Source organism: Protopterus annectens, chromosome 1.part1 (assembly GCF_019279795.1).
Source record: "Protopterus annectens isolate FY-2018-M chromosome 1.part1, PAN1.0, whole genome shotgun sequence".
Lineage (NCBI taxonomy): Eukaryota > Metazoa > Chordata > Ceratodontiformes > Protopteridae > Protopterus > Protopterus annectens.
Genome location: NC_056726.1, coordinates 561,101,734 through 561,128,897, shown reverse-complemented (window position 1 = coordinate 561,128,897; position 27,164 = coordinate 561,101,734).

The following is a 27,164-nucleotide window of genomic DNA, read 5'->3' as shown; positions in this document are numbered from 1 at the left end:
TGTTTCAGTTAAGAGCACATCAAACTTAATGGGCATATTAGAAGTATTCAAAAACTACTATAAAGATATAAATAATAACACGCCACTTTTGGAGACAGATAATGTAATAAATACTTTTATTCAAGAAAATATAACTACTAAGGTATCAATGCAACAAAATAACATATTAAATAAACAAATAACATTAACAGAAGCAAAAGCGCAAATAAAAAAATTAAAAGAAAATTAAGCTTCAAGACTGAATGGAATAATTCCTGAACTATATAAGATTTTTTCCTGAATATATAATAAAGAAAATGATGAGTGCCTTTACTATGGTTAAGCAAATATGTATAACACCCCCATCATGGAAATATTCAATTATCTCCCCCATTTTAAAAGAAGGTAAGGATCCCAAATCTTGTGATTCATATAGGCCAATTTTGTTACTAAACATCGGTTATAAAATTTTCATGACAATATTAGCTAATAGGATAAAGAAAATATTACCTAATCTAATACATAATGATCAGACAGGGTTCATTCTTCATAGAAAAGTGCAATATAACATTATTAAATTACTATCATTAATAGACATAGCATGCAAATACAAACAACTAACTATTATCAGCCTAGACATAGAAAAGGCTTTTGATTCTATTAGTTGGTCTTATCTACAAAGAATTCTGATTGGTTTTGAATTCTCCTCAGATTTTGTCAACTTATTAATGAAAATTTATAGTGGGGCACAAGCTTATGTGAAAATTGGATCATGTCTATCCTCACCACTCGAAATCCTCAGGGGAACTAGACAAGGTTGTTCTTTGTCACCATTATTGTTTGCTCTTTCAATGGAACCTTTTGCTACATATATCAGAAACAAGCAAAATATAAAAGGCTTTCAAGTTAATAAGGACTATTGTCCTAAGATACAATTATTTGCTGATGATATGTTGTTAACGTTGGGTGATATTGATGGTTCTTTGCATGATGTTATAAATACCTTAAGCGAGTTAGAAAGAATTTCAGGGCTTAAATTTAATCATAATAAATCCAAAACATTACTAATTAACAAAACGATCAACAAAAACCTAAGAGAGACTAGCCTGTTTAACTGGAAGAATGATGTATTAGAATATTTGGGTGTCAGTATAAACAGTACATGGAAAGAGTCTGTTAAACTAAACTACAATAATTTAATAACCACCATTAGTGAACTAATCAAAAGATGGAATAAAATGGTCTTCACAATGAAGGATAGACTCTCTTTAATTAAAATGATAATTTTACCTAAAATTTTGTTTTATATACTGTCATTGATACTACCCCCTCCCAAAAACTTATTTAAAAAATTAGATTCCATGCTACTTACATTTTTATGGTTCCCCTTAAAACCTAGGATTGCATATAAATGTCACATTAGAGCTTAGAACAGTAATGGGATAGCCTTCCCTAGCTTAGATCTTTATTCCAAATCAGTTATAATTAATGTAATATTATATTGGATCTCACCTACCTATATATCTGGCTGGAAAATAATACATGAGCTTCATATAACTGTTGTCAGAACTATAGAAAATAAATTTAAGGAACAATACGGAATAAGTAGAGTTCATTGGCTTTTATGTGAATTTTGTTTATTTATAAAATGCAGCTAAAATACACTAAAGTGCAATAGTTCCAGACATCACAGGATAATAGTTAGCTTCTGCTACACTTTTTGCGTAAATCTAAAGAAAGTGGAAAATAGGTAAAGTCCACAGAGATGCAGGAGCTGTTTAACAAGTTATTTTCTTTTTTGCCAGCAGCTGGAGAGTGCGTCTTGATATCTAATTTTGAGTATTGCTTCTGTCTCTGAACAGTAGTTGCTTTATGTTTATTTATAAAGCAAATTACTGTGCAAGAAATGTAGCAGCAGTGACATGTTTGAGTACAGAACTATTCCATGTATTCAGTTCATTTACAGTCCTTGCATTTTTCTGCTACCAGCTGCTAGAGACTCTGAGATGTCAATCATGTGTTATTTATTAGCATTTGATTACAAGGAAAGTCCAAACTCAAGTTGATTCACCTTTTTTTTTAATTTTGACATTCTTCCAAAGGTCCAATAAATGGAGTGGATTTAAATTGTTCTAGAACAATAATGAGATACTCAGTACAGTTGAACAATGGTTTGTGTCTAGAACAATAATAAGATGCTCAGTACAGTTGAACAATGGTTTGTCTAGAACAATAATGAGATACTCAGTACAGCTGAACAATGGTTTGTGTCTAGAACAATAATGAGATACTCAGTACAGTTGAACAATGGTTTGTGTTGCCGCCTCTTATCTAAGGTCATTGGGTTGGTCCTGAGTACCGTTTTTGTGTACTTTGCGTTTACTTTCTACATTTAGGAGCTTTTTCTCCAAGTACTCCATTTTCATTACAAAGTCTGTTTGCTGACTTTACTAGATTGCCCATGGTTGTTGCAGTTTTGCTTTCCCATTGTGACTTAGATTGAAGCTGAAAAAAATGTCAAGATTTAATTTACTTTCTCAATTAGCATATGATTAACTAAATAAAAAATAGAGTAGTAACATCCTATGTAATGTACCTCTGTTTTCATTCAACCTTATTCAAAAGTAGCCATGACAGAGATTGAAATGTTTGTATGCGTTAGAAAAAATCAGTAACTGTTAAGTTTTCTGATTAACAGCAATAAAGAGTTAGTGAACATGAACCTAAACTGAAGATATCTATTAAAATAAAGTTGTATAGCAAAGCCTGCTGAAGGCATATACTTTACCTGAAAATCACCTCTGAATGCAAATGCATGTTTTCATTGTTCAGATGTAGACTTCTTCTTGACAAAATGTGTTTTATTCAACTACAGCAATGATACTTTATGTTATATATTTCACATTTCTCTATCAGGGAAATGTTTCATGAGCTATTAAATACACCAGTGAATATGACATAGTATGTTCTAAGGCTAAATGTACTGTGCTAGTATTATTAATTCCTCAGGTATATAGCTGCTGGAATTCTGAACGCTGAATAAACATGTCAGAATCCTTGTGTTAATAAGCCACAAATTTATAAACCAATATGTTTACATTTATAGACTACAGATTTAAAACAAAGCAATTTTAATATAGAAAATATATTACAGTCATGCATGATCAGGTCAGCAAAATTAAGGAATAATGGATCTTACAGACACATTACTCATTCATTGGATTAGACTATAATATGTAGAATAACATTGAGTAATAGAGAGTTGACATAATGGATGTGTTATTGTCCTGCTAAATGTTTCATTTAAATTTCTTGAAAAAAACAGCGTCAATATTAAGCAGTTATACGAGGACTAACAGATGCATTTTTAGATGACCCAGAATAACATGCAATTTCTTAAGGTGTATTAATAACTATGTTGGGGTATGTGGTAAACGGTTCTGCTGATTGTCATAGAAATACAACCTTAGCTACTAAAATTATCTGTAAGAGCAGCAGCAGGCAATTGCATAGATAATAATTTGTAATCCTTTTTGTGACTTTATGTCATCCATAATACTCAGACCACAATTTGATTCATGAACTTTATTTTTGGAAAGTCATGTGATGAAATATGTATTCCAGAATTTGTGACACAGAAATGAGTAACACAAAAGGGTATCAGGAAATCTTGAACAAGCCAGTGTGTCAAATTTTGTCACTGGTGCCCCACAGGGAAAAAAAAGAAAGCTAATGTATGTGCAAAGTTAACCCCTATTTTCCAGTTCCCTGTGGTATATTTTTCTGCTGCATGAGCATGCAAATTTGCAATAGTTAATACTCTACAATTTTGTTTCACTCCTCTGCTGTTCTTCATAAACATGTTTTGAATCAATAATAGACCTTTTTCCAGTCAATTCACAGTGTGAGTTATATCAGGTATAACAATTCCTTGGAAAAGTAACACTTTTTGTGGATTCAGCTCTTCCAGGTATTTCCCAGCAGGTCATGTAATATATTACTGTTTTTACCTGTTACAGCATACTCTGTACTTCCTCCGGAGTCAAAAGTTACTATGTGCAATTCTATTACTGTCTGTCAAATTATGACTTATGAATCAAACTAATTATATCCTTTGGTCAACATGAGGCTAACATATTCCTGTTGGCTGTCTGCAACAGGATCATAGCCTCAGTGGACCTGGTCTAGAGAATATGAAGTAATAAATGCAATCTAGACATGTGTAAGCAAAACACAAGGGGTACACCTGTTATGTTACTAGGTAGTGTTGCATCTGCTCAATGCCCAGTTCTTCCTATTCTCGAAGCATTATTTGGTACATATATTATGCAAGCAGCAGGCACATGCAGGATCACATGGTTCTCACACTGGCAGCTAGCTCACAGCCAATCTGTTTGATGGTGCAACATGATTTCTCTTGCAGTGTGAAGTTCTGCAGTATTGCCATTTAATAGTAATGTGACTAAGGCTCTTAGCATGGTGCATGGTGCATGTTTATCTTGACATGGCCATCATTCATATACAAGCTGTGGCATCCATTTTTGTAGTTATTAATTTGCTAACTAGGAAGATGAGTGCACTTAAGTGCTGCATTTAATAGACATTAGGAGGTCATACTGGTTAAGTAACTTGCACCGGGATACACAGTATGCTAGCTGAGACTGAAAGAGTAAAATACATGACTGCAGACAGAGGTTGTTTGCAGCTCATAGCTTGAACCTTCAAACTACTAGGCAAATCAGTACCTCCTCTAATACCCACACTGGCTACTGCTGCATTTGACAGCTTCACATATCACTATGAAGACCTGCCTCATCTTTCTACATTCTCATTTATGATATATCTATATATATAATTTTAATACAATAGCTGATTGCAATACTAAACATGTTGTCTATCTTGCTGTGTGCTCTTCCTGTTTTGCCTTTTATGTCGGTAAAACTTAGAGATAGGGTGAGAGAGCATTTGTACCAGACACGTATTAAGTCTGGCACTAATGCATTATCCAAACATATTTTAGGTACTGATGACTCACATTTGTTCAAGTTTATGGTTATATACATCAATACACCCAGTTTGAGAGGTGGAGATGTTAGGAACTTTACAGAGAGGAATGAAACGAATTGCATCATCTGACTTCAAGCACATTTACATCCTGGTTTAAATGAGAAGATCCCAATTAAATCAGTGCTTAAAAACAGGAGGCTTGCTTTCAAGTAAACATTACATATATATATATATATATATATATATATATATGGATCCCTATCAGATGATAGAAACCTCATATGACTGAAACTCATTTGACTGAGACCATAAGAAATTGCAAAATACTGAAAAAATCACTTGACTGAAACCCATAATACTGAAATCTTACAATGCTAAATTTCAACATACTGAATTGTAAAGTGGACAATATATAACCAGAATAGGTGGGCGCTATGCCCCCCCACACTCCCCAATGTTTTACATCGTTCAAATTTAGCATTGTAAGATTTCAGTATTATGGGTTTCAGTCAAGTGATTTTTCAGTATTTTGCAATTTTAGTCTTGTGGTCTCAGTCAAATGAGTTTCAGTCATATGAGGTTTCTATCATCTGATAGGGATCCATATATATATATATATATATATATATATATGTATATATATATATATATATATATATATATATATATATATATGTTTGGTTTTGGTATTTATGTTATATGTATTATTTTTTTATTTTTTAATAAGAACTATAAAAATTCCAACTGCAACCATGTACCTCAGAAAGAAAATAAACCTTGTAGAAACAGCAAAAAAGACACTGAGGTAAGGTTCCAGGGTATAAAAATGTAATATCCAAAGAACAAAAAACACAAGCGCTTTCACCAAGTAGGCTTCTTCAGGTGCACTTAATTAAAATGCTACATCTCAATTTATACTAATTGCCATTAAGTCTCCAAGTCATTCTTAAAGGCGTAATGTAGCAAAAATGCTTTGTGCATAAAGTCATAGCTTATGACATAAATACATATATAAACATACATAAAAATGCTTAAAAATACTTGTAAAAACAAATGTCAAAACATATGTACATTCAAAAGGACTATTTCATCTATGCAATGGTTTATTCTTTAAAACTGGTCTCAAGGGAATATTTTCATTTAAACCATGTCCTGTGGTTGCTCTAAGTCTGATTATCCATCTTGCTTCTAAATTTTCAGTGTGTATCTTAACATCCCCTCCTCGTATACTTTCAGTTATTCTACCGATAGCCTTAAAAGAAAATACACGTTGCATACTAGTATCACTAATGTGTCTGGCAAGGGCATTAAAAGTACTACCTTTCCTTATGTGATACACATGTTCCCTAATTCTATCTTTGAAAGTTCTATCAGTTTTACCTACATAGAACTTTCTGCAAGTATTACATGTAGCAAGGTAGACTATATGCTGAGAATCACATCTAGCATTAACATTAAAATTATAGATCTCTTGAGTATCTGGATGCTGAAAAGTTATATTTGTATCTATAAAACTACAAAAATTACATTTACCACAGGGTCTACTATCTTTAGCGGTACTTAGTACAGCGTTTGATTTTGGATAACATAACTGCCTACGTAAAGATTTCTGATTCTTAAAAGTAAACTGTGGTCTAGCTCCTATATACTTGCTAATTGGTGCATCAGAACTTAAAATATTCCAGTTTCTATTAAGGATGTTAGAGTAATATTTTATATCCCTAGAATAACTAAAAGATAGTCTCAAAGGTTGTGAATTATTTGCACTCTTGGTGCTCTTATTAACTGTCATATAATTAGAGAAATAGGGCTTGGCTCTACTTTGCCTCATTTTCATTACATTTTGTAACCCTTGATCAATAAGTTTCGGTTCATAACCTCTTTCTCTTAACTCATCTTGAACTTTACTAATCTGTACATCAAAGTCTGTAACATCGGCATTTAATCTGGATGCTCTAAAGAACTGATTCTGTGCTACATTCTTGAATATAAACTGGGGATGCATGCTATCTCTATTAATTAAATTATTAACACGGCATTCCTTCCTATATAACCTGACATTAAAGTGACCATTCAGGTCCTGCAACACAATAATGTCCACAAAATTAACTTCCCTATACGAATGATTCACTGTAAACCTCAGGAAACTCGTAGTAATATTCATATATTCAACAAAAGTTTTAAGCTCATCAACTGTACCCCCCCAAACTAAAAAAAGGTCATCCACAAATCTGCGGAAGAATCTTGGGCAGGATTCACGAAACCTCCATGTAAGAGTTAACAAGTCTTACACGGAGGCTGCAGTTAAACGGTGTGACATCAGCACGCCATGCATATTTATGAGGGCATGCTGAATCACAACCTAGGCTAACACGGTCCATGTAGGAAAGTAGCGGGCATGTCTGCATGGCGAGTCCTGCAAAGGGACATGCCCCCAGAAGAGTCACAGTCCTGAAAGGAAACTCCCACGAGCGAGTTCGCGGAAATGTAAAGAAACACAACACCACACATGCCCCCACAGACTATAAACCCAACTGTAATGTAAAATGTAAAAATTAACAGTTTAATTTTTTTTATAATTTCAAAAATGTTTGCCCGTAATTGAGCTCATTTGCACGGGTGTGCCCTTCGCTGAGCCACAGTTAGCAGTCATTGAAAAAGCATATAAGATCTAAATATGCAAATTAAGCCAAGTAGCAATAGTGTAGCAGTAGAGACGTTGGCCAAAGAGGAGGTAGTCACGGTTCGAGCCCCAACAACATAATTTTCTATTTTTAGTGAAATAAGCACAAAACAATCCCCTGACATATATGTACATATATATAACTATAATTTAAGTAAAATGCAATGAAATGGGCCATGTATTTTGGAAGAAATCTGATACAATAAAAAAAAAAATGTATAAGTGCCCATAGCTGAGCAGTGTTCTAACAAGCTGAGTATGACTGCCTGCAGGTGAGCAGTGGTTTAACAGGTGTAATATGAGAGCCCGGAGTTGAGCAGCACTTTAACACGCTGAAACTGTGTGCCCATAGCTGAGCAACACCTCACACAGCATAATATGCGTGCTCATAGCCAAATGACACGTAAACCAGCATGACCCATTTGCGCGGAGCTGCGCAATGTGCCAACCAGCTTACCGGTGGGCAACATAGGGCAGGCTGTATCAAAGCCGCCTTTAAACAGACACATCTCCTAGCCTGTGTAGACAGTCATAAAATAAAAAAAAGCAATGCCCAGGCTCAAACCCAGGATACCATGCACCATAGTCAAAGTACTGAACCACTAAGCCATGACAGTTGTACTGAGAAATGCAGTATTAGCATATATATAGGAATGAATGGAAATAGAAGCATGACAAAGCAGGTTTTTTTAAGCTGATACATTTCCAAAATGGCCAATCACAAATAAGTGCGGGAAAAACGGCATATATAAGCCCCATAGGCGGGAATACACGGCATAACTGATTGTGGAACCTATTTGCAGTCAGGATGGCAGGTGTAGGAGAGGGCAGTCACTTCCATGCACAGAGGTGGGGTGTTGAGGAGTCCAAATATATGGTTTGGCTCCTAGTCCACGATCATGAGGCTCAACTCATGCAGGGCCAGGTTCTGTGGGGTGCGTACAAGGCAGAGGCGTGGAACCGGTTGGCACATGATCTCACCAGTGCCACAGGCATACCAAGGACTGGTGGACAGGTCCATCACCACCATGCGGACCTGAAGAGACGAAAGCAGGACCAACTGAACCGTTGGATCCAGGAGGCCCGGCAAATGCCCAATGCCCCACTACTGAGTAAGTATCCATGTAATTACGTATGTAAGAAATTATCCTAGCTGATATTATGGAGATGTATGTTCCAATATTACTTCATTTATATTACAGCTGCAGGTGTGCGTTCTGCGAATCAGCCAGCCTATGGTGATAGGCTGGTGTAGTTGCGCCACCAGGCAGGTTAGTAATTATTTTTCTGTAATTGTTATACAATATAAGTGAGACAGCTTGTAAAAGAGTTCAGTGTAGTTACATATTAATAAAGTTCAAATAACACTAGAAGAAAGATTCTGCTAGTACTGTATGATTAGATAAGTGATGCAGCCTGTAATACAGAAATAAAAATTAAACAAGTCTGAAATAGAGATTTTCCACTTGTATTGTAATATCAGATAATCTGCTGCAGCCTGAAAATTAGTGGTAAACAAGCTAAAGACAATAGACATGTGTCAAATACATCCCCTTTTAAAATCTGCCATATGAAACAAGTGAGTCTGTTGGAAAGGATTGTTGTAACCAAGTAAGACATGTTAATAATGCCTAGAATTAAGTACCATCTTGAATTGTAAAAATAAAACAAGTGAGAGTGTAAGAAAGAGGTATGAATCCACCAAGAAAGCTGTAATAACTCTTGAATAAAGTATACTGCAGTCAGTACATAATGAAATGAACGAGACAGCCACAACCAAACAGTGAAATGTTTGTAATAATGTACTGAAGCTGGAATGTGTCTGTCCCACAATTTGGATATGTTGCTGTACCTTTGCAATATGGAGATAGTATGGTTGTATGAAATAATGAACATCCACAGTTGTCTAGAGCCATATAAATCAAATGTAGCAGGATGCTGTACCTGAACACAGCCAAATATGAACGTGTATGAATAAAAATGCAATGTATATTAATGTAGCAGTAACATTCCCATCACCAACATTCCTAAGGTTACATATAGGAAACTGTACTAAGACCTGTAGGGTATATATATTTGCAGCTACTAGAAATGTACAGCATATGTATAGCTAGTTGAGGTTCTTAATGAAATATTTCTTCACCCTACCCTATATTCACAAATAATGCCATTCCGCACCAAACTGGGTATGTGTATTCACAATTAATTCCTATGGACATTTGTCCTGTTGGTTCATACATATTTGCATGTACGTTGATGCATGTGCCCTGTTCACATATCCAAACCTGATGGCCTGTTGCCATCAATCAACCTTGCATGCTGTTGGATTGTGTACTGTTGTTCAAAATATGCATGTGTTATGCTTGCTGTTCAATGTTTGGAATTCATGGGTGTTTGGTTAATGGGAATACTGATGCATGCTGTTACAACTAATTTTGAATGGTATTGTTTGTTACTAACCCAAAATGTCATAAAATATTGCTAAACATAGGACAACAGGGAAGGCGGGTTCCAGCGGACCAACCTCTCCCACCTCAGCTGGCGAGTGCACCTGGCATTAGTGCCCAGGCCGGAACCTCCTCCGGTGGCCCTGTGCCACCTTCGGGTGGAAGCACTGCAGGGGATGGGGCTCATCCCCCCTCTGCAAGCGTGGCCAGAGGAGAACATCCACTCACCCTCCAAAGTGTCCGGCCTGTGATGTGTAGTGAGATCAGGCATTCTGTGCTTGTACCCCTACGCCAGCTTGAGGCATGGGTGGCGCAACTCACGGGTGTGCCTGCTGCCCGTCCTACACAGCCACCAGCACAGCCCCGTCCTGGGCAGTGAAGGCGCAGTGGCAACTGCCCATGGGTGGAGATCTCAGTTCCACTGTTGCCATCTGTGGGCTCATGGGCTTGCGATATCCAAACATCCATCCCTGTCAATTGTGTTACCCCCCACATGTGTCATACTCCGCCCCTGTATGCGTCTTGTTTGTCTTGTCTGTTAACTTCCCCTACCTACCTCCCCAAATATACCTACTTCCTGTACCTCACATTCCACTCTCACCTGAAAAAAAAAATAGAAAGGGCACTCTGTTCCCACAAAAAAATTTTGCAGACGTGTCTGCTGGACATGTGAACTGGTAATTACAACTGGCTGTACAACATATTTTGTTGTCCTCACCCCTCTCTCAGGGGTGGAAGGTTTCAAATTTCACACCAAATTACACACATATGCACAGCTGTTGCTGATAAAGAAATGGGCAGCTATGGGCCTTTCCTACATCCTTCCTGCAAATCCCGAGCTTGTTTTCCTACTGTCCTACCCTCTTTGTGCCCCCTTTTTCACCACTTTCCTATCTCACCATTTTCTTTTCTTTCAAAGAAATTAGCGTGGGTGTGCACAAGAGTAAGCACTTTTAAGCAGTTGTAAGTGGGTGTGTGCTTGTGTGCGCTTAGCTAAGCGTGTGTGCGCGAAGCTAAACACCACTGCGCATGCGTGAGCACCGCGCAATCCAGCGCTAACCCACTTACAACTGCTTAAAAGTGCCTTAGTCACTCTTAATGACAAGGCCTGTAGTGTGCTCAGCAGCAAAATAAAATTCCTCTGTCAGTCTCGAACCCAGGACCTTGGAAACACTAGTCTGCATGACTTACCACTAAGCCATGACTGATATACAAGAGCTTTCTGCTGAAAGCAATATATCATGAAATAGTAGGACTGAATGTAAAGGGAATATAGGAAGGCTATTACACAAAGCTTTTCTTGTATCTTTACTGGCAAATCTTGTGGAATTGCATTACATTAGTGTGAGAAGAGAAACAGCCATGCTAGTAGGTAATAATGTGACAGTAGCACCTTGCAAACCACACACACTATCAGAGCAGGATAAACACCGCCATATTTGAATAGGTAAGAGGCCAGACCTCGCAACTGTGACTGATTTACAGGGATGTTCCTGATTTGCAAACAAATGTTAACTGTGCCCCACTGACTCCCTGTGAAATGTACTAACAGTAGGCAGAAAGGTGTGGAATCCCATGTAATGGTAACTGTCAATTACTTAAAGTACGCACTACTTGCATGTCAGAAATGGTTTAGTAATACATATGCTCAAAATACCCCATAGTCACAACTGCAGAATATCTGAAATATATCACGGGTGTAACCCACTGATATGTACCATTCCCTGAGGCTGCTAAAAGATACACCTGAGAGTATCTGAGGCCTGCATGTGTCAGAAACTCACAGGCATATCATTCTGTCTGCTGTCACACACTCTGTGAATAGCTGTAGAATTGCTTCCACAAGCACACCCTCATGTAGGAGTAGAACCCAGAAATATCAAAGGATGTAGCCAACTAATAAAATAAGGACAGTATAGCAGTTTACAAGTGCTGCATGTGCCTGATATCCATAACTGTTAGTACAAAGTACAAGGCCCCACTACTGCTCAGCAGCAAAATAAAATACCCTTGTAGGTGTCAAGCCCCACACCTTGGCCTTACCAGACTGCATGCAGTACCACGAAACCACACCAAACATATAAGGAATTGCTGCTGAAAGAAATATATCAAGCATTACTAGGAGTGAATGTAAATGGAAAATAGGAAAGCCATAGCAACACATTCCAGTAAAGACACCTAGCAGGCCTTCAAGGAGTGAATGTAAAGGCTAAATAGTGAAGCCATAGCAACAAATTGCAAAAGCCACTGCTGTATACCAGTTAATCCACAAGTCCCACAGGAAAGCACATACTCCCATTTAAACAGTATTAGTATTATTAGGTGTCAGTTAACATACACACTGAGAAGAATGAACTGGAAGAAGCAACAGTCAGGTTTCAGTACAACATGCATTTCAGTGCCTACAACACAGCCTTAAATATGAGAGACATACCAACCTTTACACTCACAGAACAGTGTCCACAGCATACCAGCATGATCCCCACCTTGAAAATCCTAAAGGGCTACGCCTACCTAACCTAACATTTTATAGCACTGTCCTGAATTCACAGTGAGAACTGCAATTACCACACAGCAGGCTGCATGCAATTAGTAAATGCTGGCTAACAATTGGTGCAGAGGCCATCACATGAACATGTGCAGATACCTACAAAAGCAGCCTGTACTCCCAGTCCACACATGCAATAGTTTCATTGCAACAACTGGAGGGAGAGAGAGAGAGAGAGAGAGAGAGAGAGAGAGAGAGAGAGAGAGAGAGAGAGAAAGAGACCAAAAAATAAATAAATAAAAATAAAAAAAACATCAAGCCAGCCATCAGCAAGCCAGCCATCAGCAAGCCAGCCAGCAGCAAGCCATCCCAAACAGCAGTCAGAAACAAAGGTAATGTAAACTACATAATCTAATAATCTACATACTGTGAACCCTCCATATGTGTTAGCAGTCTGTATCTATATATATATGAAGATGTGCATAGGGTAGGGGACATACTGCAACTGTTAGTGAAGGCTGGACATACATATGTATTTGAAGGTTGCTATGTGCACATATCAATGTAGGTTGTAGTACAACGTACAATGTAGGTTGTACAGTAATGGATGTTTTGCAGTATGTTAGTGTGTGTATTCGTATGTGTAAATAAAAAAAAATTATATATATATATATATATATATATATATATATATATATATGTATATGTATATGTATATTTATATATGTATACATATATATATATTATATGCATATATGTGTACATAGAGATATATGTATAAATAGATAGACATATATAGATAGAATATGTATATACATATATATGTAATAGACACATACATATATAGATATATATAGATACATACACATATACAGACAGATATGAATTTCTAGAGATATGTATGTATATGAATATCTCTCTCTCTCTCTCTCTATCTATATATATATATATATATATATATATATATATATATATATATATATACTGAGAGAGGCACATGTGTGCAGATGTATTGCAACAGGTGCCTGGTGACAAAGGCATGGACTGAACACCAGTGTAGATACTGGAGTACCATACCCCATTCCAAAACACTGTCACCACTAACCACCACATAGGTGGTTGCCTGCCTACTACTGGATGTGTCAGAAGGGAACATGGGAAACAAGTGTACAATAGCCTCCCCTTTGATATTCACAGTGGCACACTAGTCTTGCAATCCCTGTACATGGTACGTGTCAGCACAAATCGTGTATCAGCTAGGGAAATGTAGGTCACTGTACCCCTCTACACCTCACAATGTCCTACACGGTATGTACCTCCCATGACAACTACAGAAAGGGAGAAGGACACAGTCATACCTAACAAACAGTGATAATGCCCTCAAACATATTACCTATGCAGAGTGACTGACAAAACCACAGATAGAGTGCCTTTCCTACTACCTACACAGAGGTTACCACTGCTGGATATACATAGTTAAGTCACACCCATAACAGTTGTCCAACAACCATGGTAACACCTCACAATATCTCCAGCCTAAATGACCTATGTCTGTCATCCTTTGCACCACAGTAAAGAGCACATGGTGGAGGTACAGGTTCCTACCCACAAATAAGCCATACTCTGGAGTAAACCACCCAGCATTAAGAAGCAAGGCTCCTCATTAGTAGATGTCAGACATACCCCTGTTGAATGTTATGCAGATAGATAATATGCCATATGAGTCACCCTATGTAACTGTTTGACAGGAGCAAGTACAATCACATTACATGTGTCCGAAGGGGCAGGGTAGCATAACAGTATGCTGCTGTAGGCCCAGGGCCAATAGCATACCACCTACCTATGACACAATGCACACACATGTGTACTCATTGCAATACCAACTATGTGAGGTGGAATGAGTGTGCCACTGACTGTGTGCAAGGTCTGTAATGGTGTGATTGCTCAGCATGACTTTGTGTCTGTCATGGTAGTGTGTGTCCTTGGTGTGAGGCCAGAGAAAGATGTGTCAGGTATTGGGATACAAACATACTACATTGCCATATGTTGTGCTGTGGTTCCCTGTATATGACTGCGGTGTAGGTATGGGTATGGCCGCAAAGACTAGGGTGCATTACCATTGAAATTTTAACTGTGCATTGCATGCATTGAATGGGATGACAATGTTCCCCATCCATTACCTTGATACATACCCCCAGTGTGAGGTTGTGCATTGGACCTCAAACAGTGTGCCGACTGCTGGTGTATACTAGTTTGTTGTATGGAGTGTGCTAGGCACTGTCACACAGTTGTTGGCTGAGCACTGATATGTGGTCATTTACATGTGTATCCCCCGATAGACAGACAGATGCTATATATGGCAGTTCAGTGATATCACTACAGTAGAGTATTATGTGTGCCATATTACTTGCTCACATATTTTTCTTTTCCTTCCAGGGCGATGGTGCATCAGTGCAACCCCTCTTATTCAGCTGCAAAGGATGAGGAGATACACCAGAGCCTGGTGCAGGATTTTGCAACACTCTTTTCCTGGACCAGCCAGAACCAGCAGGAGAGGGCTGCACTGTGGCAAGACCTTGTCCGTCGGGTAAATGATATAGGCATGCATAACCGGACATATGAGCAGGTACACCATCACTGCAGTAATTTAATTAGAAATGTCCGTCAGCGTGCGTCTGATATCCACAGGCAACAGCTTGCCACAGGTGGTGGGGCAACTATACACCACCCCCCTCACCAGACTGGAGGAGCTCCTCCTAAGTGTTGTGGCACCAGCCCAACAACAACAACATCCACAGACGTGTGTAATGATGGAGGCTGGAGCCACCCAGCATGTGGACATGGAGCGTGCAGGTAACATGCCATATCTATAGTTGACTGTTCTCTACACTGGTAGTTTATGCATGTGTGAGATGTGTACTGTGTTTGTAGCTGTTATCCTGGAAATTATTGTGCAAGATTGATATTCTCAATATCAGCAGTAGACCTGTGAAAGCCAACTGTTGTACTACTGTACTGTATCATACTCACAGTATCAATGGCACAATTGTGCCCACTGACAATAAATGTCTTATCTGTGCAGGTACGTCTGGAGTAAGAGAAAGGCAGCCAATACATGCTGGTGAGTGTGTAATAACAATACTTTTAATACTAATGATAATAATAGTAATAATACCCTCAAATAGTATTGCTATGTGTTGGATTGCAGGTGTGTTTGTGTCTGTGTGTTTGTATCTCATGTACTGAGGACTGTGCATGTGCGCATGTGTGCATGTGTGCATGTGCCCATGTGTGCATAGGTTCATAGGTTCATAGGTTAGTACTAAGCTAACTGCTCTTGCGAGCCATTTTAAGCCTAGCCCAATTATCCCTTGTGAGACTCAAACGCTGCACCTTGTGTTTGTAAGGCAAACACCTTAACCATTAGGCCACCCTCCCAACCCTGTGTGCATGTGTGCATGTGCCCATGTGTGCATGTGTGCATGTGTGCATGTGCCCATGTGTGCATGTGTGCATGTGCCCATGTGTGCATGTGTGCATGTGTGCATGTGCCCGTGTGCATCTGTGGTAACATTGTGTACACATTGTAAACTGTGTTTCCTGTCTTCCTCTCACAGGTTCTGGTGTTGCTGTGGTGGTGTGCAGCAGGGAACCTGACGCCACTGCTGGGGATAGTGATAATGATGATACATGTGTAATGGCACAGGGAGGTGTGACAGGGTCTCTTGTTGGTCAGCCAATCGACAGTACACAGCAGTCAACCACATCAATGCGCACAGTCATCCGGCCGATACATCCATTGTCACCCATGCCCTTAGGTGAGGGACAGCATACAGTGGGCATTGACCAGGGTAATGTGGTATCAGTGGCACATGCATCCCCTCATAGCAGCCATGGCCAGAGTCCTGACATGGTACCACACAGGCAGATGTTCAAGGGTTCTCGTGGGAGCATCCATGGTCGTACTGCCCCTGTCAGACGTGCCCACAGAGGTCTTTCAACCTCAGCTATGTTCCGGGCTGTAATGCAGGCACAGGCACCTATGGAACGGTACACCAGACAGGGTCTGAGGGAGCTTAGAGCACATTGCACTGCTATGAATGACACTATGCGTGACATTGCAGCTGCCATCCATAATTTCACCAAGGTCATTGATAGACGTTGGGGGGACACATTAGATCTGTTCCACAACTACATGTCCATGAGCCAGGGCAATGCAGGACGGTTGAGGCATCGACGTGGACGTATGCCAGCAACATCAGCAGCTGGCAGTTGTCATGGACGACAACAAACCTGCAGCCGCTCCCATAGTGCCAGTACCAGCCCCAGCAATGCTGGGTCTGTGCTGTCATCAGACCACCCTAGGAGACCACGTGCACGTGGCTCTGGACAGTCCCAGCAGGGACATGTGTCCAGTCATCAACCAACTGCTTCTGATGACAGTACCCAGTCTGGCTTAGTACCTGATATTGTCCGTAGCACCCCTGCCAGGCACAGGTACCATGTCCGTGGCCAGAGACAGTGATCTGTATGACCTGACAGGTACAGTCTGTGGCTGTCCACAAACACCCGTATATGGCAGCCACGAGGTGGAACTGTGTGCATGCATACACACATGCATAATGCTAACACCTAGGGCTAACACATACATGCACACACCGCATCAACATTGCCCCATCTTGTACTGTTGTCCCTCACTAACACACACACACATACATGTCGACTGGATGTATCAGTGGCAGACTCAGGCATACCAAGTACACACCCTGTGCATATGATGAAACTGTGCCACCTCCTGCAATCTGTAACATTGATGCAGGAACAGGTTAACATGGTGCTGATGCACAGGGTGACTACATAGAAGTGTAGCAATATTATCATGTTGTTAACAGTACAGTGTAATGATATCATTGTGGGTATATCCCAGCATGCCTGATGCATTAACAGTATGATTGTCATTGTATTGTTTGGTACACCCCTATTAATTACCATAGTGTAATGTCTGCACATCTTTGCATTCTGGTGGTAAGGCTGAAAACACAAGGCCACCTACATAGGTAGCACAGGGGATAAGAAAATGGAAGTAATGATACTCAATGCCGGACATGTAAACCGTAAGATGCATGCAGTCCAAACTCTACTCAGCATGGGGAATGTTGATATCTGTGCAGTAATAGCCAACAGGTTCAAGACTCCCAAGAGCACCCTAGCACTACCAGGTTACACCTCATACCATGCTTGACAGCCCCAAAACACGGAACTAACTATGACAGGAGGGTGAGTCTCATTAAATGTCAAGGATACTGTGGTGGCAGGACAGGTAGCTTACATCCTTCTAAGTTGGGAACTGCTGACTGAGGGCTCAGTGTCTGTTATTCTAAAAGTGTATTAGTTCTGGTTTAAGCACTTGGGCTTCAGGCCAGTTATTTTACATTAAGAAGGTTCATGGTCTGCACTCTTGTGGGAGGAGAGGCTGGACTCTGCCCTTCTGAGCTGGGAATTTCTGGTTAAAGGCTTATAGTGCCTGCATATTTGAACTGTTTCTTACTGAAATTGGTACACCTTGTTTGCTGTAGCATAGACTAGATCCAGGCCTGCTGAATTTAGCTTTGTTTGTATGCCTGTTTGCTTGTTATTTCCCTGAAATGCTAATTCCACCTAAAACGTGGCTTTTCAGCACTTCTGTGGATCTCTAGTGACATCTGCATTGCTTACTGTACTTATTTCCTTGTTTCACTTGAAAGAAAGTTACTGTTTGTCATTTTTGCATTTAAGTTACCTGTAAAACATTGCACTTAAGTTACCTGGCACTTGCTCACTAAAGCAATTATATAAGTCAGCACAAAACAATTAAAAGCACTACACCCTCACAAACTCCCCTTGAGTACCTTGTTCCCCATTGGCCCTTTTTTTTCAATTATAAAGGAATTCCCAATACTATTCTAGCATGTCCAAAGGTCAGTTGTCAATCTCCTCTCCAGTCCAGCTGGTGAATCTGGGAATCTTGAGGTAATGTTACAACTGCCTCATGTACACAGACAACCCTCTCCTCCTCCCAACAAATTCCAACACATGTGAGAGATGCAACCATATAGCCAAACTGGAGGCTAAGCTCTCTCAACTCAGTACTGGCGAAACCTGTCAGGAGGAGAAGGAAACCACACTCACTACAATTCCAGTCTCACATAGACCTACCACGACAGCAAACCAAACACATAAACACACAAAAACATACTCGGATGCTCTAAATAAAAGTCTACCTAAGCAGCAGAGACCTCCAAAGCAGACACCCAAGCAACCACTACCCCAAAACAAAACACGTGCAACACATAGCTCACAAAGCCAGTGTGCCGAACAGTCACAGCCCTTAAGGCTAAACAACACACCTGATACACTTGTAATAGGTGACTCTATCGTCAGGCACACTGACGTCCCGCTCACCAGGCTGAACAAGGAGAAGGTCACGGTGAGCTGCCTGTCGTGCGCTAGGATCCTCCACATAACACAAGCACTCAGGTCACTACAAGGCAAGTACAAATATGACTCAGTCATTGTCCATGCTGGTGTGAATGACCTGAGACGTACCTCCCTGGACTACATGAAAAGAGACATAGAAGAGCTCTCTGAGCATGTGGCCCAGGCCAGTATGACCCTGACCTTGAGTAGCATCTTGCCCTCACCAAGAATGATGCCACAATATGAAGACAAGATGATCAATTTCAACAATTGGCTTACGTATTGGTGTCATTCAAAGGGGATCCAATGCCTGTCAGCCTGGGATGACATGCTCGACAAGCCACGATGCTTCGCTAGGGACGGCTTGCACCTGTCACCCCTGGGCTTTCGGATATTGGAAAATGCTCTTGCTACCCCCATAGTGCCTTTTTTAGGCAAGGCTCAAAAGACAAACTCACCTCCATAGGTATCACAAGGGATAAAAAACTAAGAGTAATGCTACTTAACGCCAGAAGTCTAAACCTCAAGATGCATGTACTGGAAACTCTCCTTAGCATGGAGAACATCGATATCTGTGCAGTAACAGAAACCTGGTTCAGGGCTCCCGAGAGCACCCCAGCACTACCAGGTTATACCTCAAACCATGCTTTTCGGCCCCAAAACTTGGACCGAACCTGAAAAGGAGGGAGAGTATCAATATTCGTCAAAGATACCCACACCTCCAGGTTGGTGGCACAGCACAAAGCATCAGAGACTATCCATGTGCAACTAATAGTGGGTAAAACTGCCTTCCAGTTTATAGCCTGCTACAGACCACCTTCCCAAACCCAGGAACCCCACTCGGCCTTCCTGAGAACACTGGAAAATATGAAGGTCTCTCCAAACACCATTATATTGGGTGACTTCAACTACCCAAACATAGACTGGGAGCATTACTCTAGCTCCAACACCCTAGCTCAAAGGTTCCTAGAATTTATAAACTCAAATGCTATGGAACAACTTGTTATCACTCCCACAAGAGGGGAAAACATACTGGACCTGATCATCACCAACATGGGGACTCTATGCTCCAGACCAGAAGTGTATCTCTCACTGGTAAGATCAGACCATAAACTAATCTCACTGGATATTCACATCCCGACCCCACCCCCTGCCCAGAAAACCACAGTGAAAAACTTCTCTAAAGCAAATTTCACACTCCTCAAAAGCGAGGTGGAATCCTTCAAAGCCCCCGGGCCTGTGGAAAATATGGCCCAGATCACAGAATCCTTTATAAACGCATTCTATGAACACCTTCAGGAATGCATGGATCATGCAATCCCAAATAAAAACAAGACCCAATCCTCCAAAGGCAGACGTCCTGTCTGGTGGACCCCAGCCATAAACAAACTATACAATAGAAGGAGGAAGCTACTACATGATAGAGCAAAATCCCAAAAAGTGAAGGCATCTCTGATCAGTGTTAGCAAAAAACTACGGGCACTCATAAAATCGTCTAAGGCCAGCTTCGAGAGAAAAATTGCACAGGACACTAAGGATAATCACAAGGCTTTTTTTAGTTATGTTAGGAACCTGGGTGGGAATTCCCAGATATGCTCAGAATTAGTCCAAAATGACAAAAAATACACCGAACCCACAGACATTGCCAACATCCTAGCTGACAGGTTCAGCGCAAACTCCCCCCCTCCCCACCAAAAGGGAAAATATCTATCCCAGCAGAGTGCTGCCCCCCTGACATCTCAGATGCTCAGGTAAGAGCCACCCTCTACAAAGCAAAAAACACAGCATCAGTGGGACCAGACGGTGTCCCGGGCTGCATCCTACATGAACTCCAAGAAGAGCTAAACCCAAACATAAAACTACTGTTCAATCTCAGCCTTACCACAGGATATGTACCCAAAGAGTGGCGTACAGCAACAGTGGTCCCTCTCCACAAAGGTGGTGCCTCAATGGATCCTGGAAACTATCGCCCCATAAGCCTGACTAGCTTGGTCTGCAAAGCTATGGAAAGGATCATCATGGACCTCATTAAATAAAGATATTGGGGACCTACAGCCACTGGATCCTACCCAGTTCGGCTTTGTTAAGGGCAGATCCTGCCTCTTAAACCTGGTAGAATTCTTTGAAACAGTCACCAAGGCCATTGACGAGGGGAAGGTGGTCCACACAGCCTACCTGGACCTTGCAAAAGCCTTCGATACAATACCCCACTCGGGCATTATAGATAAGCTCACCAGCTTAAATATAAACCCCTATGTCACTAGATGGGTTGCAAACTAGCTCAAGGACAGAGCCCACATGGTTAGAATTGCTGGAGCCATGTCAGACTCCAAACCAGTTACAAGTGGCGTCCCACAAGGCTCAGTCCTGGGACCTCTCCTGTTCGGTATATATTTCTTGGAGGTACAGGCCAACATGGAAGGACTATGGCTGAACAAGTTCGCAGATGACTGCAAACTGGGCGCTATAATCGACTCTCCAGCCAACACAAGCATCCTCCAAAAGGGCCTCATAGAAACAGACAACTGGTGCCAGAGCCATGGCCTCAAGCTAAATGCCAAAAAGTGTATAGTCATCCCCTTTGGCAAAAACAAAGTGCCCACAAATTACCACATAGGTGGTAATCCATTAAGTACGGAAGAAGTAATTAGGGACCTGGGGACCCAAGTTGAACGCAATCTCTCATTTGACAACCACATGGCCAAAGTGGTTAGAAAAACATTTTATATAGCCCACCTAATCATGAAGGGATTCACATCTAGATCAGGGGAGGTCATCATGCCTCTTTACTCATCCCTCATTAGGCCCATAATTGAGTACAATGCCTCTTTTGGGATGTACCTTACCAGACACCGGCAGCAACTGGAAAGACCCCAAAAGTACCTCACCAAGAGGATCAAAGGGCTCAAACAGATGCCATATGCTGCCCGGTTAAAGAAACTCCAGCTCTACTCAGAGGCGATCTGTACCTGACGTATAAAGCCATGTCCAACCCGGAATTAATGGACATGCTGCACCTCAGAAAATCCAAATCCCATCGAGCTACGCGCTCAAGAGACTTGAACCTCAGTACTAAAATAAATAGGACATGCTGGAGGGACAGATTCATAACCCAGAGGCTCCCTTCACTCTGGAATAAAATCCCAGTCCAGGTTAGGCAGAGTCCCTCATTGACTCTCTTCAAGAGGAATCTTAATGAGTGGATGGGGGATCGTAGGTTTACCCCGGGTATCACTTCTGTGTCACTGTTAGACAGAGGCACAGTATACTAACCTCGAAAAAGGGCATAGCAAAATTAATTTAAAATGGGTGGTGAAAGCCAAACACACTCTGGCTAGGCTTATAAATGCCGTAGGGCGGATAGCCTAGTATGAACCTATGAACCTATGAACTTATACCCACACCCCCAGGTTGTTGCCACAACATGACGCATCACAGACTATCCACATGCAACTAACAGTGGGTTAAACTGACTTCCAGTTCATAGCCTGCTACAGACCACCCTCCTAAACCCAGGTAACCCACTTGGCCTACTTAAGAACACATGAATATATGCAGGTGTCTCCAAACAACAATGTATTGGGCAGCTTCATTTACCCACACATAGACTGGGAGCATTACTGTAGCTCCAACACCCTAGGCGAAAGGTTCCTAGAATCCATACACTCAAATGCTATGGAACAACTTGTTACCACTCCCACAAGAGGGGAAAACATGCTGCACCTGATCATCACCAACATGTGGACTCTGTGCTCCAGACCAGAAGTGTATCCCTCACTGGTAAGATGACACCATAGAGTAATCTCACTGTATATTCACATACCAACCGCAGCCCCTACACAGAAAACCACAGTGAAAAAGTTGTGTAATGCAAATTCCATGTATTCATATGAGGCAGGCTTCACACATGGGAACTATTTAAGGTCACAGGTACATATGTCTATGTGGCACACACATATCTCATGTGTGCATTGAAATTACTGCTATAATATATGTCATACAATATTAAGAGCAACACCCAACACGCATGGACAAACTGTGTGACAAAAATGCACATGGCATTTGTAGGATTCAAACCCCTACCTAACTATGTTATGACACTTGAGAGCGAGACACATTAGCAGAGTGCGCTATTTGCATTACTGGGAAGTTTCCCTTCTCTTGCTATAGTTATAGGGTGCTGACATCATCAGTGTTTAGAAAGAGGAATGTACATCATGTAGTGTGTTCTTCTAGTTGCCAAAAGGGACATTTCTTTCAAACAGGATTGCACACATACACTGAGCATTGGTAGGATTCAAACCCCTACCTAATTATGTTATGACACTTGACAGAGACGCATTAGCGGAGTATGCTATTCACAGTATTGGGAAGTTTTTCTTCTCCTGCTATACTTATAGGGTGCTGACATCATCAGTGTTTAGAAAGAGGAATGTACATCATGTAGTGTGATCTTCTAGTTGCCAAAAGGGACATTTCTTTCAAACAGAATTGCACACACACTAACCCCCCTATGACACTTGAGAGAGACACATTAGCAGCACGCGCTATTCGCATTAGTGGGAGTTTTCCCTTTTCCTGCTATACTTATAGGGTGCTGACATCATCAGTGTTTACAAAGAGGAATGTACATCGTGTAGTGTGTTCTTCTAGTTGCCAAAAGGGGCATTTCTTTCAAACAGAATTGCACACACACTAACCCCCCCCCCTCCAATCACACACATTTGCAGGATTCAAACCCCTACCTAACTATATTATGACACTTGAAAGAGATGCATTAGCAGATCACACTATTCAAATTACTGGGTGTCTTTGCTTCTCCTGCAGTATTTATAGGGTGCTGACATCATTATTTATAAAGAGGTATGTACATCTATTACTATCCGTCAGTAAGGGGGATAGCATATATATGCATTAACAGACGCCTACTTCATGGTAACATATGCACATCAGCACTGCCAGGTTATGTTTTATACCATGCTTCATGACCACAGGACTTGTAACACACAACACAGCCAGTTCAGACCACCCCTCCCATATCCAGGAACCACACTTTGCTTCCCTGGGAACAGTGTAGGATATGAAGGTGTTCGCATACACCATTACAGTGGTTAACTTCAGGTACAGGTATATTGAGTGGGGGAACTACTCAGGCCTCAACAACATCACCCTACAGCCACTACAATTTGTGAATCCATGTGCTATGGCAGGACCAATCACCACAGCCACAAGGGGGAATACATATTGGACCTGACCATCTGCAACATGGGGACTCTATGTTCCACACCAGAGGTAGACCACCATTGTTAATATCTGACCATAACCAACTTTCCCTGGACATCCATATCCCATCCCCACCCCCAGGCAAGGAAGTCACTGCAAACAAAGTATTTATCAAATGCAGACTTTGCACTTGTGAAGACTGGGGTGGAAGACTTCAAAAGACCCATGCTGGAGGATTATACAGGACACTCTGCATAATCCTTGACAATTGCATTCTATGAGCATCCAGAAGGTTTGCATTGATCATGCTATCCCAAATAAACCCAAGACTCCTCCACAACAGGAGACTTGTCTGGTTTACACCAGCCATATATAAGCTGTACAACAGAAGGAGGGAGCTAATACATTACAGAGCAATATCTCACAGAGGGAGGACATCTCTGAACAGTATTGGCAAGACACTTCAATCCCTCAAAATCATCACTTCAAAGTGTTGTCAGTGAAATTGTCCAGACACTGCAGATAAGGCTCCCCTCAGTCTGTAATTGACGCCCAATTACTGTTATAACTCCTCGCCAACCCTCTTCCAGCAAACCCCAGCCACATGGATGTGACATTGCAAATTCAACCCCTGGGATCTCCACTGTGTCCCTGCTTGATGGAGACACAGCACACTAGCCTTAAACGGTGCCTTCTGTGACCTACTTTACAGAGGCACAGTAGCCTACTGTACTCTGGCTAAGCTTATGTATTCCCTAGGGCAAACAGCCTAGTATTGACCTCTACACCCATATGTTTAATTTTCAGATGCACAATATTTGTTGCTGATAAACTGTTTGCAGGTCTTTATTGCCATAGCTTTCCCTGTTTCTATGAACAACTTGTGTATCTGTGGAAAATGTTTGAATATGAGAGGGATCCACTATTTTACTTATGTCTCTGTTGTCATTTAACTGTGTGCACTGGGAAGATTTCTGTATTGTGGGAGGTTCCTGGCTTACCACATACAAATGGCAGATATGTGTGGCCAACTGCTAAACTGAGACATGGCCTAAGTGTGTGAGTATGCCCAGTTCAGGCTTTCCATGGCTTGTTGCCTGACATATGTCTCATTTATCAAAGTGTGCGAGCATGCCCAGTGTGAGCTTTCCATATGTTGAGATCTGAGGTCCACCACATTTGTGGTTGTGTGTGAACTTCAACAATATTTCACATTTATAGTTGTGTGTTGGAAGTCATGTTGTGTTCTTACTGCCCAACTGCTTTGTGTCTGAACCCAACAGGGATTATGCTGTGCCTGCAGGGTTTCCATGGGATAGTTTGCATACAGTTGTCAACATCCTTTCATACTGACCAAACACTGTAATATTGTATAGTCTACTGGTTCAGTACTTTCACTGTGGTGGACAGAATCCTGGGTTTCAGTCCTATCACTGCTTTAAATATTCTTAGTGAGCACACCAGACTGGTTAAGGGCCAGTTGTGCAAATATGACCATGTTGCATTTTGTTCAGATATGGACTACTTAAACCAGGCTTGTCCAACATTGGTAGTGTATTCCGCAACTTGGGTGGACATTGACAAACACTAGCTATGTGCCCTAGGCCATTGGCCATTTCTAATGCTAGTCAGAGAGTGTGTTTGTCCTTCAACACACATTGTAACTGGAGTTTGCCATGGCATATTTCAAGGTTAGTATACTGTGCCTCTGTCTACCCGTGACATAAAAGTGATACCCAGGGTAAACCTACCATCTCCCATCCACTCATCAAGATTCCTCTTGAAGAGAGTCAATGAGGGACTCTCTGGCTAACCTGTACTGGGAGTTTACTCAAGAGTGGAGGGAGCTTCTGGGTTATGGATCAATAACTACAGCATGTACTATTTATGTCAGTGCTGGGGTTCAGGTCTCTCATGTGCATAGCTCACTGGCATTCAGATTTTACAAGGTGCAGCATGTTCATTGATTCTAGCTTGGACATGGCTTTATACATCAGGCACATATTGCCTCTGGGCAGGCAGTATGGCACTGTGTGGAGCTGCAGTTTGTTTAATCAGGCAACACATGGCATCTGTTAGAGCTCTTTGATCCTCCTGGTGAGGTACTTTTGGGGTCTTTCCAGTTGCTGGAGGTGTCTGCTAAGGTACATCCCACAAGGGCCATTGTACTCAATTGTGAGGCTGATGAAGGATGACTGAAGAGGCACGATGACCTCCCCTGATCTAGATGTGAATACCTTCATGATTAGGTGGGTATATGGTATGTTTCTGTAATCACTACGGCCACATGGTTGTCAAATGCAAGATTTCTATCAACTTGTGTCCCCAGGTCTCTTATTACTTCTAAATTACTTAATGGGTTAACACGTATGTGGTAATTGGTGGGCACTTACTCTTTTTCCAAAGGGGATGATTATACACTTTTCTGCATTTAGCTTGATGACATGGCTCTGGCACCAGTTGTCTGTTTCTATGTGGCCCTTTTGTAGGATGCTTGTGTCAGCTGGAGGGTCAGCTATGGTGCCCAGTTTGTAGTCATCTGCAAACTTGTTCAGACACAGTCCTTCCATGTTGGCCTGTACCTATGGGAAATATATACCAAACAAGGGAGGTCCCAGGACCGAGCCTTGTGGGATGCCAGTTGTAGCTGGTTTGTAGTCTGACATGGCTGCAGCATTTCTGACCATGTCAGTTCTGTCCTTGAGCTGGTTTGCAACCCATCTACTGACATAGGGGTTTATATTTAAGCTGGTGAGCTTATCTATAATGAACAAGTGGGGTATTGTATGTATGGCTTTTGCAAGGTCCAGATAGGCTGTGTGGACTACATTCCCCTCATCAATGGCCTTGGTGACTGTTTCAAATGAGTCAAACATGTTTA